General features: G+C 37.0%; 1 long non-coding RNA gene across 1 annotated transcript in view; it reads left to right on the top strand.

The window, feature by feature from the left end:
- LOC135277471 (uncharacterized) overlaps positions 1 to 12,841 on the top strand; it is a 433,990-nt gene extending 421,149 nt beyond the window's left edge. The window contains exon 4 of the long non-coding RNA XR_010345074.1: positions 12,377 to 12,841. This is a non-coding gene — a long non-coding RNA (uncharacterized LOC135277471). The remainder of the gene's footprint in view (positions 1 to 12,376) is intronic.
- The last annotated feature ends 5,794 nt before the right edge of the window (positions 12,842 to 18,635 follow it).

Below are 18,635 nucleotides of genomic sequence, written 5' to 3'. Positions count from 1 at the left end.
GGCAGTTTGCTTCTTTAAGACCAGGGGTGAAACATTCGCTGCTGCTTCTTCCATTTCTGACTTTTCAAACTCAGGGCTCACCTGATTAGGTCATGCCAGCCCTGGAAAATCTTTGTTTCCACTAACTTAAAATCAGCTGAGTAGAGACTTTAATTACATCTGTAAAACCCCCCATTATGTCATATGAAATAATCTAATCACAGGATTAGTATCCTCTCACAGTCACACATCTCACCAGCACTCAGTGGGAGGGGATTATACAAGGGTGTGACTCTTTGGGGTCATTTTGGAATTCTGTTTACCGCAAGTAGGTTTTGGTAGCTAAATAGCATTTTTCCAACTGGACAATGGGTGAAAACACATAATTGGCGGATACAGCAGAGGTATATGAATACCATGATTTCTTCCTTATATTGATTGCTGCAAGAGCCTCCTGTGTTTAATTTATCAGTTTCTGATTTCTCTCCCTCCTCTTCTGAAGGTCCCCCTTCCCTGTAATCCTTATCATTACTCCATTCGGTCCTCTACTCTCTGAGCAGAACTATTTTTCCTCAAAATAGTTCTACCCAAACTCTTTCATGATCCCATCTGACCTCAAAATCAAACTCCAAATTCCCAAGCATGGCATTCACCATCTGGCCTTTCTTACCTTGAATTCAGTTTTATCCCTGTGGTGGTTAATTTTATGTGTCATTTTGGCTTAGCACACTTGGTAAAACATTATTCTGGTCGTTTCTGTGAGGAATGCTTTGGAATGAGATTTACATTTAAATTGGCAGACTAAAGCAGATTACCCTCCATTATGTGAGTGGGCCCCATTTCATCAGTTAAAGGCCTCCCTAGAACAAAAGATTGACCTCCCCCAAGCATGAGGGAATCCTGCCAAAAGATGGCCTTCAGACTTCACTGACTCTTGTTTGGGCTCCAGCTGCCAGCCCGCCTTGCAGATTTTTAGACTTTCCAGCCACTATAATCATATTGGCCAGTTCCTTAGAATATGTTTTTAATACACATCCTATTGGTTCTGTTTTTCTGAAGAATTGCTTCCTCCTTATTCATCAGCAATCTGAACTTTAAAGCATCTTGCTCTCTCTGGCCTCACTGACTTTGTGTCCACTTCTTTCTCATCTGGAGTTTATTTCCTAACTCTTTCCTCCCTTTGTCTTCATCTAGTTACCTGGTACTCACCACTCAAGACTCAGCTTAGGTGTCACAATGTGGAAAACTTTTCTGACTACCCCATCCAACAATCTTGTACAGAGAAATTATTTATTATACTATATTGTAGCCCTCTGTTTACTATAAACTGTAACAGTAAACTCCTCATAGACAATACCAAGCAATACTAGTCTTCATTTCCCTGACTATATTAGATATTTTATAAATGTGAGATATTTAATAAATATTTAATAAATGGGTGAATAGATAGATGGCAGATTTTCATTGTGGCTACAAGTATTTCAGAAAGACTGAGTGCAAAGTATAAGGAAGAATAAGCATCAGAGAATAAATCTGGAAAAGAACTCCAGGACTGGTTGAGGAAGGGAGACATGTTCCTTGCTAGAAACATGGACATGCAATTATTGCCAGAAAGATGTAAATGATGACACTGGCATTCAGAAAGATTTCTCTGACTGCAGAGTGGATGATCCACGGAGGTGAGGGGCACATTAAAATAAGAGATTATTAGAATAGCCAGGCACAATAGCATGCACCTATAGTTCCAACTACTTAGGTGGCTGACGCAGGAGGATTGCTTGGGCCCAAGAGTTCAAGACCAGCCTGGGCAACATAGCAAGACTCAGTCTTTAAAAAATGTAATAATAAATAAATACGTTGTTGGAATAGTCCCAAAGAAAAATAAGAGGGTATGAAATAAAAAGTAGCCTTAAGAATAAAGAGAAAGGCCACATGTGGAAAGATTTAGGAAGTATAAGGGAAAGATCTTTGTACTATACGGGGTGATACAGGAAAGGGAGAGAAGAAAAATCAGGGATAACTTCTAGGTTTTTTACTTGAAAACAGGATGCACCTTAGTGCCCCTAACTAAGACAGAACAAAGGAGGAAAAGTATATATGAAAAGAAAAATAATGAGTTTCGATTTCTAATGTCATCTGAGGTAAACATCCTCAGATGTTACAGTGGATGTGCAAATTGGACTTAGCATCCATTTCCAGCCCCCCTTTTTTTGGTCAGTTTTCCTGTACTTCAGAAGATGTACAACCAGAAGTAACATGCATACCCTCTTGTATCTGGGATGTTAGCTATAGACTAGGCTCCACCAAGAATTTGCAGTGACATAAAATTTGCCATGTACAAGTAAGGCCAACACCATCTTCTTGCTGCTTTGGTTGATTTCTGTGAGTGAGAAAGATCATGGAATTGTGGGTATAATCTGCAGCAGGGTTTCAGTGTCCAGATCCTAGTTTCATGCCTTTCAAGAGGCCATTTATGTAGTAGTTAATGGTCACTGTTCCAGTGTTCAGTCACCAGTTTCATGGCTACCAAGAACAAGTTGTGGAAGTGGTAGCCATAACTTCCTGATGCACACCTCACAGTTAGCATTGTTAGGTAAACAAATTCAATAGTTCCAGAGGTGACTTCTTGATTCTCCACTTTTCAATTATCATAAAAACAATAACTTTCCTGGGGAGAATTCTTCTGTGTTCTAGAAGTCATTCCTGGAGGCTCACCTTCTCCTCTGTGTTCTAGAAGTCATTCCTGGAGGCTCACCTTCTCCCCTATGTTCTAGAAGTCATTCCTGGAGGCTCACCTTCTCCCCTGTGTTCTAGAAGTCATTCCTGGAGGCTCACCTTCTCCCCTGTGTGTTTCTGTGTTCTAGAAATCATTCCTGGAGGAGCCTATTTTATAATCATTATAAAAATTTTGCAAACCGAATCCCCTATATCAAATTATTTCTGCTTAAAATACCTAAGCCTGATTCTTTGTTTGTTAGTTTGTTTTCTCTTCTGAACCCACATTGATATAAATATATATGTTTAGAGATCAACAGAGAAAAAGATGTCAGGCTTGTTTGGATGACATCTTTTTCAAGATGTCAAGCTCCTTCAGATGGCGCTTTAACTCAAAAAGTGTCCATTCAATTAGTCTTAAGTAGCAGTCAGCTGACTTATATTGAGGCCAACCAGAATAATAACAATGTCAGCAAAGGGAACCTTGAAGTTATACTGCATTCTTGAATTTCTGTAGTGTCGGAAGGGGGCATATTAACATACTGCAACGGTATCATCATGCTAATAATTTACCAAAAACTTAACTGGAAGGAAAGCTCAAGTCTGTTATTAATTTGACAAGACATTTAATCTCTTCCTGCAACAGTTATAAATACATTTTAAAAATTTGATTGCATCAACCAACAAGCTGTAGCTCAGTGTTTGAGATAAGCATAGCTGCTGGTACTACGATCAGAAAATCTCAGTTTCTTCACTTGTAAAACGAACGGGTTTCAGATAATATTCAAAATTGCTACTGAATCTGACATTCTATGATGGTAGGGAATCTTCAACTTGATGGTCGATTCTGATGCAACACAGATATTATAGACTAAGTTGTTGTTTTGTTTTTTCCTTTTTTTTCTTTAATAAAGAAGTTACGTTTGTGCCAGCAGAATTTGTTGCTATGTTCATAGGTCTTTCTCTCTTTTTTTTTTTAACTTTCCCTGGCATACCTCAGTCAATGTGCTTGTTTTCTGTGCTCAGCGTTTGTTTAGTGGGAAGTGCCAGGGAAAAAGACAGGCAGAACAATTAAGGTAAAACATTAACCTTGTAGAATTTGCGACTAGCCTTAATTCAATCAGTTTGGGAACTTACAAAAGACGGAAGAAGCTATTGACTTCATATAACTCCTGCTTTCTGTCCTGCAAAACTCCTGGAGGCAAAGAAATAATAAGAGCCTAGATATCAGCTTGGAAAGTAAATACAAAGAAAACAATAAAATCAATAAAATAAAATCAGTAAAATTTGTAATAACTCATAAAATGTCCTGCCACAGTAGCAGGTGATAGAGCATGCACCAAAACTCCTGTCTTCTGATTTTAAGTCCAGTGGTCTTTTTACTACATGACTCTTTTACAGTAAAACATTTTTTCTTAGGTAATACAAAAGTAAACTTCTGTCACTCTCAGGTCTGAATTTCTAATCAGTGGAGTCCAAGACAGAGATGTTTTACTCTTTGGGGAAAATTATCCTGGAAAGAGCCAGATTCTGTCTAAAGTACCATCAAGAATGTCAGATGTCTTGATGTAGGATTTGGAAAATGGATTTCCCTTAACTCCACCTCACTAAATATGTTCGTGTTAACTCACTGCTTCTGCTTGCTGACAGCTGAGGTTCCTATTGCCAAGATCTCTGCAAATGGCCTGGATCTTTGGCTCAAGGATCAGTTCAAAAGAGAGCCCCAGGCTATTTTCAAAGACAAATATGATGGGATATCTTTGATTCACTTTGGGCTGTTTGGGTTCAGCCTAAGGGTGAGGGGATTGTTCAGCTCCCACATTGAATAATCAAGTGGCTGTGGCTCAGTTGTCAAGGCTTCCTTGTTTGAGTAGCCCAGGCTTAGTAAGTGGCCTTCGGTCTCACTGGTTACTCACAGAGCTGGGTCTGGGAAAGGGGGGTCTGTATGAGAAGGAAAAGTGACAAGCTGCACATAATTCCCTCTGGAAAAGGAAACAGAGCTCCAGAGACTGGAGAAGTTCTCTGTTTCATAGAACTTACCGATACTTTCAACTGGGGGTAAACAGATGCAGACTTTAAATTTATCTTATGAAGGTAAGCAAAATCATGTTGCCTGTCAACATGATTTTGAAATTGTACAAAGTGAGAAATAAGTACAATTTCAATATATAAATAAATAGCCACATGATCAGCATCCTTTCCTAGGTGCTATGCTAAAAATCAGTCAGAGATTGCCCATGTAGGTGTCATGGGAAATCGCTACAGGCATCACTGGATTGTGTTATCAATATTAACCGTAGTTTACTATAAACAATAGGAACATTTTTTTTTTTCCTGTTCTTTGCTCAATGGTTGGGAGGCCTATCATAAACCGACCTTAGGCAATAATTCTTTGAAGAACTGAATAGCATAAAGCCTGCTCTGCTTCCATGTATGATTGCCAAAACAATGTTAGCTCTATTACTGTGTAAGTACCTGTCGTCTGGATATCCAATAGACACTGCAGGTTACTAGAAATAAACTCAAGGTCTTCTCTCTGAAAACCTGTGCTTCTCCCTCTATTTTAAAAAAATTAAATTGACCTTTGTTTTTGTCATTTTTTCCCCACTCAGACTCTTCCCACCCACTACCCAGCCAACTACAATGCACTATCCTGAGCCCCTCTAACCTGACATCTTCTCTTCATTGCCTCACATTTATTCTAGCTCAGGTGCTCACCATTTCTCACCATAATTTTGCAGCCAGCTCCTAACAAGTTTGCCCCCTTCTAGACCATTCTAATTGCTATCGGAGAGTTTTACAAATATATCAATCAGTTCTCTCCTTGAAATCCATCAATGACTTGTCATTAGCATCTCAGTAATAAAGTCCTAACTTACCAGCTTGGCATTGGTACATTCCTACCTCCCTATGTAACTTTATTTAACACCATTCTTTGCCTCAAATACATATTCAATACGGCCATACAGGTATTCTTTCTCTCTCTCTCTTGCTCTCATTCCTTTATTCTTTGAGATAGTCATCTTATCATCTCTTGGGAGACTCTTTCATGATCCACCAAAGCTACATTAGAAAACCTATGTTTTCCCAAAGCATTCTGTTCACTGCTATCATAGTGTTTCTTAAAGACTATTGGCAATCTGCATTTTTGCCATTCACTCCCACAAGACTGTAAGCCACCTGTAGACAGAGGGAAGATCTTACATGCATAAATACCCTTCCAAACCAAAAAATGGGACTAGTGTGAGGTATGTATGCACCTTAGGCCAGCAGACTTGTTTAAAGTCTACCAGACATTAAACAAGCAGACAGGAATGCAACAAAATAAGGCAGATGAAGATATTGCCCATTTTTTGATGACAGATAATTCATATAACTTTTAACAATTTCATTTGACTTTTGAGAAGAATGTAATTGATCTAATACATTGGTTCTCAAACTGGTGTCTGTGGATCCCTGAGAGTTCCTGAGACCTTTTCAGGGACCCTGCAAGCTCAAATTATTTTTTTTTCCATGATAATACAAAGACAGAAGTTCCCAAAAGTTCTCAGTTCATAGCACCCTTAGTGTCTCAATACTTTTTCCTCACAGCATTTCTAGGCTAAAGGAAATACTTAGCAGTCTGTTTATTATGTACTTAGGTCAAAAGAACTCAGGTATTTATGTCCTAAAATCTTAATAGCCATTTGAAAAAATAATACAAGTAAATTGTGTATGTTTACTTTATTCCTAAATAACCACAATTATTTATTAATAGGATGTGTCTACCTGTGGGTACAACTTCTCAAGCCTTGGAATCAGATGGAATACTAAAACTCTCATTCACTATTCCACATTGCCTTTTATCACAGAAAGCACTGAAAAGCAAGCTTTCAAAGATATTTTATCATAAAAAATATAGTGAATCTACCTTAAAACTACCTTGAACTAGTACTTTGCAAAATGTGCAGCAGATGTTGAATATTGCTGAGTTTTCCTGGAAATTTTAAAATATCGTGAGGTACCCTGTGAGTTTATTGTGGTACTCCAGAGAACTTAGGTGCACAATTTGGGAACCACAGTATTGTTATTTGCCTTCTTCACTGGGTTCAAATTTGTGCTGGTTGTGCAAAATCAAGGGTAGGTAAACATCTGGCACCTTAACACAAATCAAGCAGTGGCAGAAAATTATACTAGTAGTTCTATTCTTTACTGCCATGGATTACAGTTTTTAGAAAATCCAATTTATTTCACAACATCCTTGATGAAGCAGTAAAAATTAATTATATTAAATTCCAACACTTGTACATGTTTCTTTAGTATTCTGTGTGACAAAATGAGAAGTGTGCAGAAGCATTTCTGTTGCACACTGAAATGCAATGTGAGTCTTCAGGGTTAGCACATGTGCTATTCTATTAGTTGAGTGGAACTAGCCACTTTTTCAAAGGACATCATCTTTATGTACAAGAACAACTCACAAGTTATCATCATTCATGTTTTAGCATTTGGAAGATATCTTCTTGAAATTAAACAAAGTGAACCAGTCACTTCAAGGAGAACAATTGACAGTATTTGTCGTCTGATAAAATTTGAGCATCAAGCAAAAATTAGATTTTCGAAAACCTTTATTCACCATTCTAAATTTGACAGTCACTCATTACTTAAAGACTATTTTGAGATTGGTGGTAAAATTAACAGGTATGATTATTTTGATGTTGTATTATGATTTGTGTCAACATTTGGAAATTCTGCATAATTCAGTGAACCAATATTTTCCAAAGGCCATATTACATGATCATGCATGAGTAAAACATCCATTCAAAGTATAAGATAGAGGGAACAAAGAATAGATGGAACAAATAAAAACAAATAAAAAGATGATAGATTTAAACCTACTCTTACCAATAATATCAAATAAAAATGGTCTAAAAACCTCAATTAAAAGAAAGAGATTGCCTTCTTCTAAACTTGTCCTGGTATTATCTATGTAATTTTTGTCCATTGATGAGTATAAACAGATTAATCATTTAGTTTGTATTTTCTAATTAGTAGTAAGATTGAGATGCCTTCCAAATACATGTTAGATGTTCTCTTAGATTCCCAAGAAAGAAATTCTGACACAGGAAATCACATGAATAACCTTTATCGGGGAGTGCTTTTGGTAAACAAACCTATAAGAAAATATATTTAAGACAGGACTGAGCATAAGAAACAGCTGACCTTCAATACACTGGCAATTGATGCCTCAGTTGATTCTATGGGGAGTTATGAAGCTGAGCTAACAGTTCACTGTTTTCCTCACTAAATGAAAGTGGGTCAGGACTTGGTATTTCCAAGTTACTGATCACTGGCCACCCAAGGAGGGCATAATCTTGGGCAGGGAAATTTCCTAAAGCTGAGGGCAATTTCCAACAAGAAAATCAGCTGTGAGCCATCAGTAGCTAGTATTGGCCTCAGCTAGGGGACAAATGTGTTACCTGCATAGTTTAGGCACTGCCATCAATCTATTTCCTTCTTTCTGCATATGCATATAACACAGAAAATAAAACAATTCTATGAAGTAGAATTTCCCTTATGCTGCCCATTTCTTCCAGCTAAATATTTTCAATTCCTTTAGCTGGTTATTGTTATATTTATGTTCAGTTATCCAAAAGAGTTCTTCCTGACCTTTTTCATATGGGGAGTGCCATTAGGCCCTGCTCTACTTTGACCATTCTCTGAATAGCCCTGTCCTCTAAGGGATAAAAACCTACCCCAAACACTTAGGAAATCAGTATCTTAAGGTTCACCTATAACCAGTTATTTGTCTTTTGCTCTGTTTTTTGTTTGTTTTGTTTTGGAGGGAAAATCGTCTTTCAATTCTTTTATTATTTTATTTGTTATAACATTTTTAATTTCTATGGATCCTTTTTGTTATTTATGTTGTGTTCTATTTGTATTATATCATCCTACTGTCTTATGAAAGCAATATTTCATCTCTTTAGCAATATGATAGTTTATGTGAAGCCTTCTTCTCCCTGAATGATCTTAGGGCCCCCTAAATTGCTGTTTTATGTTGTTTAACCTCTATATTTAATTTTAGAAATCTTAAAATATCTGTTAGTTGTTAACTTTCTGGCATATTTTGAAATGGCCGTGAAAAGGTTGATTGAAACGTGGATAGGCTTGTTGACCCACAATGAACTGCTATTGGTGCCTTCCTCTTGGGCTAGTTTTCATTAATGAAGATTCTACTAAAAGAATATAATCCTGGCTGCCAGTTTTGAGATCTGAGTGGAAAAAAGAAAAGCTTGAAGTTCTCAACATTTTAAGTGTATCCATTGAATTAGTTTCTGTGTGTGTGTGTGTGTGTGTGTGTGTGTGTTATACCATCTCTACCAGCTAGTACTGGTGTCTCTGAATCTATTTTCCCTCTTTCAGATCTTCAATCTCTACCTCTTCTTGGTTGAGGAGAGGCAGTCACTTTATGGCAAAAAGGGACAGATGGTCTTGGTGAATCTACCTGTTTTTAAACATAGCCTCACCTTCAATTGACTTTCAGAGGTACCTAATGCCAGTGATTTAGTGTTTTGGGGGTTCTGTTTACTATAGCCTTCTATCTCCGTTTTTGTCCTGGTAGGTTTAGATATTAGACATAGACATACACACACACACACACACACACACACACACTCAAAACACAATAATTTACTGCTAAGTTAGTGGGCCTGGGAATCCATTAAACATTCATTTTAGACAGACTTCCTCCAAACTTTTGTATTGTTTTTTAATTTTAGTGCAAATCTAATATGTTTAGATAACATAATGTTTATCAAGTTGGACCTTGGAATTTGTTGGTTTCATTTGTGATTAGTCCATGGCTATTTTGTTGGTGTTTACATTTAAAAAATATTTGTCATTTGTTATGTGTAATTTTTTTATCTCTCTTAATGAGCTTATTAATCATACTATTCACATTTTCTAAATCTTTCCTTATTTACTAATCATTTAATTACAAGGTGGTTATATTTAAATCTCCAAAGACAATCATTAAATCATCTACTTCTCACTATAATTCTATCAGTTGCTACTTTATATATATATTGATGCTACATTGTGGGATACATATTTGGTTCCTGATTATTATGATCACTTATCATTTTGACTTTATGTGCATATATAGTTCATACTTGTCCTTTGTTATTTTTTCAAGTTAAATTCTATTTTTTTTTCTGATATTAAAATTATCTGGCTTTCTTGTGATTCATTTTTGCCTAGAGTTTCTCTTTTCCTTATTTCTGGTCTTTTCATACCTTTTTGTTTTAAGCACATGTTTTGTAATCAAAATACTATAATCCAATATTCTATTATAATCACAAGGTACTATAATTTGGCTTTGGATTAGTTATTTTCATTGACTTACATATATTAGAATAGACACCATTATTTCTGCATTCTTGTTTAGTATTTTTTATTTACCACACATTTTATATTATGTTTTCTTCTTTCCTGTCTTCCATTGGAAATACCAAATTTCTTTACCTGGTGTGAATATTTTATTAAACCTAGTTTCATTCTTCTTATGGTTACTACAAATATAGTAAAATTCTTATGATTATTTTATTTCCTCATTTCTTAATCTTATAAATATTTTTGTCTTCTCCCTAAAGAAGACAACTACCTTAGCATAATATATCACCTTCCCTCAATTCCCTTCACCTAGCATTTTTGCTTCAAATTATTGTAGCCAGCATTAAATTTTACTAATTTTACTCATATTTTGTGCTTTTTCTTGTGGTATCATTCTAGATTTATTTCCCTTTTGTCAGATTACTTTTTAAATAATATTTTCAATGGAATTTATAGATGTTCGAGTAGCTCTTTATTTCATGCATGTATTAAAACATTATGTATCACATTATAATTTTAGAATTTTTTCTTAAATAATTTGAAATATATTATTTTAATACATCAAGTGTTATAAGAAAAATCTATACATCAATAAGAGAAGTTTGATGTTAATATGATCTTAGTCCTTTGTGATCTCATTTTTATTCAGAAAGCTAAAATTTTTAAAATTTTGTATTTAATGGTGTTAAGTTTCATCAGATAATTATTGGCTTTACCTTATCCACCTTCTTTTGCCCTCTTTTCAATCTTAAATCTTTTATTCTGACAGCTTCTTAGAATATTTTTTTCTGTTAGTTTTCCCTTTCTTTTGGACTGTTATATAGATGATAATAACTCATTTCAACTCTTCATAGCTCTTGAATTTTCTTTTATACTTTGCCAATCTGTACCTCTTCCCAATATATGATGGATAAATTTCTCAACCTACTATCTAAAATGAATTTTTTTTCTTAAGCCACATCTCTAATTTGCTATTTAATTTAGCTCTTAAGCAGTTTATTTCAATTGTGTTTTTTCTCATCCAGGATTTTCAAATAGTTCTTTAAAAAAAGAAACTTTTTGCCTTTATTTCAAATTGCTATGTGTTTTCATATCTCTTTGAAAATATTTACTATGTTTGGTTTAAATTGGTTTTCTGTCTAATACTATTATTCTGTTCCTCTAGTATAGATTATTCAATGTATTACCTTCCTTTTATAGCAGGTAACTTATAAAATTTCTTGTTATTCATTGTAACCTCATATTTGTCTGGAGGCATTATTACATCAGTTAATAGGGTATACAATGAGAGAAGCTAAATTCCAGGTCTTAACTTTTAACATCCCTGCAGTGGCTTGGCTGGGCATGGTGGCTCACCCTTGTAATCCCATCACTTTGAGAGGCAGAGGTGGGTGGATTACTTGAGGTCAGGAATTCGAGACTAGCCTATGCAACATGGAGAAACCCTACCTCTACTAAAAGTACAAAAATTAGCAGGGCGTGGTGGCAGGGACCTGTAATCCCAGCTACTCTGGAGGCTGAGACAGGAGAATCACTTGAATCCAGGAGGCAGAGGTTGCAGTGAGCCAAGATGATGCCATTGGACTCCAGCCTGGGCAATAGAGTGAGACTCTTGTCTCAAAAAAAAGTACATATTATATATATATATATCAAATTTAGGAGAGGAAGAAAAGAGTCTATGTTATTTTGACATCTTGGCAAAAATGGGAAGTCTCAATAATACTTAAATAAGAATATCTTGGAAATATAAGAGATCAGAGCTGCTAATTGTAATCACGAGAATTGAGAGTATCAAGTCTTTGTTCATGGAAAAGGAATCCTTTTATTTGTGATTAAAATGCCTTAGAAATTAAGTGGCAAATTTCAGTTGAATGAATGACTGAATGAATGTACTGTGTGTTTGTTCTTCTTTTGCACTGGAATATGCATATGTGGTGGAGAGAGTGGTGTAAATGCGCATGCTCTTCTGCTTTCATGTGGTAGGGATATATGACTGACTGGTCAATTCCATGTGTGACTACAAGAGATGTTGAGAAAATCACCCAAAGCCTTGCTTTGAAAATATTCAACTATAGTAAGAAGTCATCTAACATTCTACTTTTTCATGAACATAAAAGAGCAAAAAGAAAAATTACATTCTCTTGTAGTATAATGTTATACAGAGAAATTACATTCCACTCATTTAATGATCATGTATTAAGTCACATGCTAACACTATACCAGACAATAGGATCACAAACATAATATACAGTGAATTCATAATCTAATATGAATCTATAATTTAAATAATATCATCATCTATACAATAATACAGATACACACAGAAGGTGATGGGAGCAAATTGAAAAGAGTCTGCAATTCCAACTACTGGAGTCAAAGAGTGGCTGAAAAGATCTCTGGGAAGAGTCGTGGAATCAGGTAAAACTCAGGGTATGTGGGGATGATGAGTCACATGATGTGGCCAGAGTGCAGTGGCACAGAGCCCAGGAAGATGAAGGACAGGAACTTCTTAGAAAGCTAGAGACACAGATGGAGTCATAGGATAAACAAAGTTAGATGCCATCACAAGGAATTTATATAAAACCCATAACCTAAGTTATAGAAATCTTAAAATCTTTGCAAGATAACTTTTTTTCAGATGACCTAATTATACTGGATTATTTTTGTGTTGCCATGAGGTCTATCTCTTTGAAAGCCTGTGAAAACTACTGAAGCTTCTGCCTTATTCAAATAATCAACATCCTTAAGAAGTTAACATAATGGGGTGATATAAGCATACACTATGCAGTCAGATGTAGAATCTTGGCTGATTCATCTATTCAACAAGCTATGTGACTTTGGGCATATGGTTTAAACCCTCTGAGTATCAGTTATGAAATGGTATCTTAGTTCATGTGACCATTAGGTGGTTTAAATGAGGTAGCCCAGTAGATGTATAATAAATGTAACATTTTGAAGAGAGGGCCATTTAGTATATGGCTTACGTTATAAAATAATAGTTTAAAATCAAAAGGTTGATTCTCTAGTGATCCAAATTACTCTTTATTATCATAGGGAGGTAATTTATATCACATATTTTTAGAAATGAGTTTGACACATTGCAGATGTTCAGTAAATCCTTGCAGAATTAACGAATATATATTTTTTTATAAATACCAAGTTGTTCTGGACTAGAAGGTCAGTATGATGCTGCCAAGTTAAATAATATAACTTATACAATTATTTTTAAAGTATTTTCAAGACAGTTGTACTTCATTTTAACCCCTACTACACACACACATATATATATTATTTTTATTATTATTATTATTTTTTTTTGCCAGAGGACATGATGCCTTACTTTTTTGTGTAACTGAGGCTGAAAGAGTTCAACTTTAAATCAAAGGCCTTTTTGTGGAAACTTATTAGAATTCTTTTTGTGGTTAAGTGATCTAGCAATGAAAGCTGTGTTTTCCTGGTTTCCTAAATCTCTGGGAGAGGAGTTATTCTGCATGCAAAATGCATTCAGCTGTCAGAGCAATGGGCTCTGGAATAGACCAACAATTTTACAGTTAAAAAGACCAGATGTGATTGAAAGTGTCGATAAAAAGCAGAATCACAGGGTCAAGTGCTAATTTTTCAGATCAATTTTTAAACCATCTCTGCTGATTAGGGCAACAGCAGTATCCATATACATTGTGGGAGAACAGAAGCTAACATAATTCATCTCAGCTTAGAAAATTTGTGAGGTATTCTTGATTCATCTCTTTTTTTCCCTGCACATTTGAAAACATTTTGGAGGGGAACTGTGGGAATCATCTTCCCCAGAACACTGGCAGATCTTTTTTAATTCCATTAATGGAAGCTTGGTGCCAGTTCAAAATGCTTTGTTAAATATTATCCTAACTGGTGCCCCTGTTTCCAGCATTCCATTGGCACAGAGTTTAGAACCCAGATCTCTGCAAACGTGTTAAAAGGTAGGAGTCATTTTTTTTCTTTCATCTGGCGGTTATCTGGGAAGTTCTGAACTTATAATAGTTGCTGAATGGTGTTGTCCTGCATGAAAGAATACAGAAAGGGAAGTTCCAGCTGGTTTTTTTTTTCAGTGTCACAGGAAAGAGCTGTGGTTCTGGATAATTTCCCATGCTCATTCTTTTCAAAATGAGGAATCCTGAAATTCAGCTATAGTATAAAATTACTCAAATTCCAGTTTTCTTTCCAGAAAATGGACAAAGCAGGATATATTTTTCATTGATAAGTAGGCAAAAACAATTGTTTCTTCCCAATCTTGAATTTACATTAGTGTCTATGTACCATCCAATAATCTCACATAACTTTCACCTCAATTGTGCGCACCTGGACAGGCTAATATAAAAAGCTGGATTCACTAGTCCTGGGAAAGCTGGATGAGACCTGAATGATTCTCAGGAGGAAAAATCAAGCACACTAAAGGTGAAGTCCTTCTGTTTCTTTTATGAAAGAAAGTTTCACAGGGGAAAAATTTATATCTAGGCCATTCTTCCATTTAAGGCCACCACCAGCTTTATTCATTTGGATAAAGATGCAAAGTAATTGTTAAAACTGAAATTTTAGGCCAGGCATGGTGGCTCATGCCTGTAATCCCAGCACTTTGAGAGGCTAAGGCAGGCAGATCACAAGGTCAGGAGTTCGGTAGCAACCCGACTAACATAGTGAAACCCGATCTCTATTAAAAATACAAAAAAAAAAAAAAGTAGCCTGGCATGGTGGCACATGCCTGTAATCCCAGCTACTTGGGAGGATGAGACAGGAGAATTGCTTGAATCCGGGAGGCAGAGGTTGTGGTGAGCCAAGATTGTGCCATCGCACTCCAGCCCAAGCAACAAGAGCGAGACTCCATCGCAAAACAAACAAACAAAAAAACAAATTTTAGAACATTACACCTATTCTTTAGCATTTGTCTAACCAATTTGCTGAGGATATAGTCTCATGTGATCTCCTCCTTTATGAACAAATGTGAATGCATAATGAACGTGAATAGCAGTTCTAATCTTACACTGGATTCCTTGTATCAATGCCACTGGCCATGAAAAGCCCGAGCTATTGAATGTGCAATGTTAATATGCAAGGTAAGGGAGACTCATGCTTCACTTGACATTAAGCCTCCAACCTTATTTGGGAAAATATTCCTTACCTGATAGCATAGCATACCACGCTTTCAAGTAATACAAACAATATTTAGAAAGGGGATTTAATGCAGAGAACACAGTAGCAACAAACATGGGATCTGGATTATGCAAAACAAAACTGAGAATTCATCAATATTCCTTTCTTACATTTTAATCAAACAACTACATATATTTAGGTATAATATGAGATGGTAAGTATAATGCTATTAGGATGGATGGGGATCAATGGTGAGTGCAGGGTCAGCACCCCAGCCTAAGGATGTTGAGACTACTTAACATAGAAGACTCACTCATATAAGCTAGCTCTTACATGATGAATAGCAGTTTTTCCAGCAGAGAAGAAAAGGAAAGTGTGGTGGACAGAATGATGACCCCAATGACCTGGGCTTTGTATAATTCCCTTCCATTGAGAGTGCATGACATCTGTGGATATAATGAGATATTACTCCTGTGACTGCATTGTATCTATGGCAAAAGAAATTTTGCAGATGTAATTAAGGTCTCTAATCAATTGAGTTAATGAAAAGGAGGATATTTGAGTGGGCATTATCTAATCAGTTGAACATTTAAAAGGTCTGAGTCCTTCCTGAAGTCACAGAGATTGAAAGGGTGAGATGGTCTATGGTGGGGACCCTGTGACAAGGACCTGAAAGTAGCCTCTGAGAGCTGAGTGCAGACCCCAGACAGCATCTAGCAATATCATGGGAACCTGTGTTCTATAACTACAACAAGGACGTTAATTCTGCTGAGCATCTGAAACTACTTGGAAGCAGATCTTTCCCTAGTCAAGTCTCCAGCTGACTGACATCTTGACTTAAGCCTTCTGGAATACCAATCAGGGAACCCAGCTCTGCCTGGCCTCAACTTCAAACCTACATATGATAATAAATGGATGCTGTTTTAGCCACTTAGCTATTGAGTGGGTTTTTAAAGACTCTATAGCAATAGAAAACTAAAACAGAAGAGAATCCTACAGAGAAGTAATAGCATGGGCTATCTTGTAGGTGAGAAGGTACACAAGGAATGTGGTAGGATGGCCAGTGTCCTTTGCGGCCAGACATCTCATGTTGAGGAGTGACAGGAGATGAGGTGAAAGGTCAAGTTAGAGCTACTTTGTGAAAGCCTTTTAAGAAGGAGCATGACCAGATTTTAAGCACAGAAGTATAATAATTAGACCTACATTTAGAAAAATAAGTGGTAGAAAAGTACTGAATTGGAGGAAGATAGTGTGGAATACAGGGAGACCAGTAATAATCAAGGCAAGAAGTGCTGAAGGCTTAAGGTAAGGCTGAGCTATAAAAATGAGAAAGAAAGGGTGCTTCAAGGGACATTTTAGTGACCAACCTTTTTGTTCTCAACATTATTTTAAATTTCTATGAAAAACAGTAGAGCTGTGGATCTTCTAGCTGGTAACAAAACCTCAAAAAATCATCTGCTGATATATTTCAAATATAAATAGTTCATCATAAGCTAAGAAAACATCAAGTTGCTCAAGTGAAAATAAGTAGGTATAAGCAAAAGTACATAAGTAGGCATAAGCAAAATATACATAATTATACATATATATATATATATAGAGAGAGAGAGAGAGAAAGTCTTGCTGTATTGTGCAGGCTAGAGTGCAGTGGTACAATCTTGGCTCACTGCAACCTCTGCCTCCTGGGTTCAAGCAATTCTCCTGCCTCAGCCTCCCGGGTAGCTGGGACTACAAGTGTGCACCACCACATCTGGCTAATTTCTTTGTATTTTTAGTAGAGACAAGGTTTTGCCATGTTGGCCAGGCTGATCTCGAACTCCTGACTTCAAGTGATCTGCTCGCCTTGGCCTCCCAAAGTGCTAGGATTATAGGTGTGAGCCACCACACCTGGCCAAGCCATATTTTTGCTTTTTTTTTTTTTTTTGTATATAAGTTCTATGATCATAGCATAGTGATTTGGTTGATCCAGGGCACTATTTTAAGATAAATAGTAAACTATACATCAAATTGAGATACATCTTTTATCTTGTCTAGCCTCCTTCTTTTAGACAGACAAAATATTATTATTCACATGAAGTAATTTAGGTTAAGAAGGCCAACTAACCTGTCACCAGGCCATCACATCGAGAAGGTGACTAGAGGCTCATTTTGCAGACTCCTGCTTTTTTCCATTACACCATCAACAGCAGGCCAGGCAAGTGATCACACTGAAGAATCTGGGAGACACATTAGCCACAAGAACAGGGTCACAAGAGAAATGATATGGACAGGAATTTCCAAGATGAGTCTGGGAATAATGCAAGCAATAACAAGCATTTTCATTTTTAACTCTCTGCTATATTTAAATTGAGTGTATAGAGTCTACTGTATATTTTTATCAAACAAGAAAACATTTCTTCTTTTAGCATAGAATCATTAGCCAGCTTTTGTTAAATCCTAACAGCTTTACAAAACAGACTCAGATTCACATTTAAAGAACTATGTTCAGTTTTTCTTTTTTTCTAATTCACTCAGAGTTGAGATTTAATTGTGCCCAGGACCTTAACAACACTCCTGTGCTTATTGGCATAATCTCTGGAATCCAGATGTTGCATATACACACCATGATAACTGTTACTGTTATGTCTTCCTGCAGCATTTTCCTTTCTTGTAGCTAATCTTTTAAAAAGCCAAACCTCAGCTGGAGATCCAAGATGGCCAGTTAGCAGCAGCTCAGGATTGCAGCTCCCAGTAAAAGCACAGAGGGTGAGTGGACGCTGCATTTCCAGATAGATTTTTATTGCCCACAGACCAGGAGATTCCCATGTGGCGGAGCCCCACAGGTCGCCAGCACGGCTGTTTAGGCTGGCGTGGCTGTTTTGCCGGTGCCCCAGCGTGGCGGTTCCTGGTGCAGAGTAAACGGGACAGGGTCCCCTCTTAGCCAGCAAGGGGAGATCTGGGAAGCTCTGGGTAGGTGGAGTCGCTCACTCATCTGATTAAAAAAAAAAAGGAGGGGACTGAAACAGGGAGCTAGGCCAGGAGATTCCCGGGCAAAAAAGCACCACGAATCTCAGAGCTGCTGTTTCAGCCAGTGCAGTGGGTCACCGCACCAGAAATCACACAGATCCCGGTGCCTTTTTAACAGGCGACCAGAACACCTGGGAGAGAGCCGACCGTTCAACTAAAAAACAAAAGGCTCTGAGGCAGGGAGCCAGGTGATCAGGCCCAGCTAGTCCCACCCCCACAAAAACAAAAACAAAAACAGAAAAAAACAGCAATTGGAAACGCTAAGGGTTGAGAGTTTCACAGCAAGCAGAGCCGAACCCAGGACGGTCCAGCTCTGTGGGGGAGGGGCATCCGCCATTACCAAGGCACTCCACCACTACGGAGGCAGTCCGCCATTGCTGAGGCAGCCCGCCGTTGCCGAGGCAACCCGCCATTACAGAGAGAGTCCGTCATTACAGAGGTGG

Source organism: Aotus nancymaae, unplaced genomic scaffold, assembly GCF_030222135.1.
Source record: "Aotus nancymaae isolate 86718 unplaced genomic scaffold, 86718_ANA_hifiasm-v0.15.2.pri h1tg000032l_0, whole genome shotgun sequence".
In the NCBI taxonomy this organism is placed as follows: domain Eukaryota; kingdom Metazoa; phylum Chordata; class Mammalia; order Primates; family Aotidae; genus Aotus; species Aotus nancymaae.
Note: the sequence above shows the minus strand (reverse complement) of the source record. Positions and strands in the feature narration are given on the sequence as shown.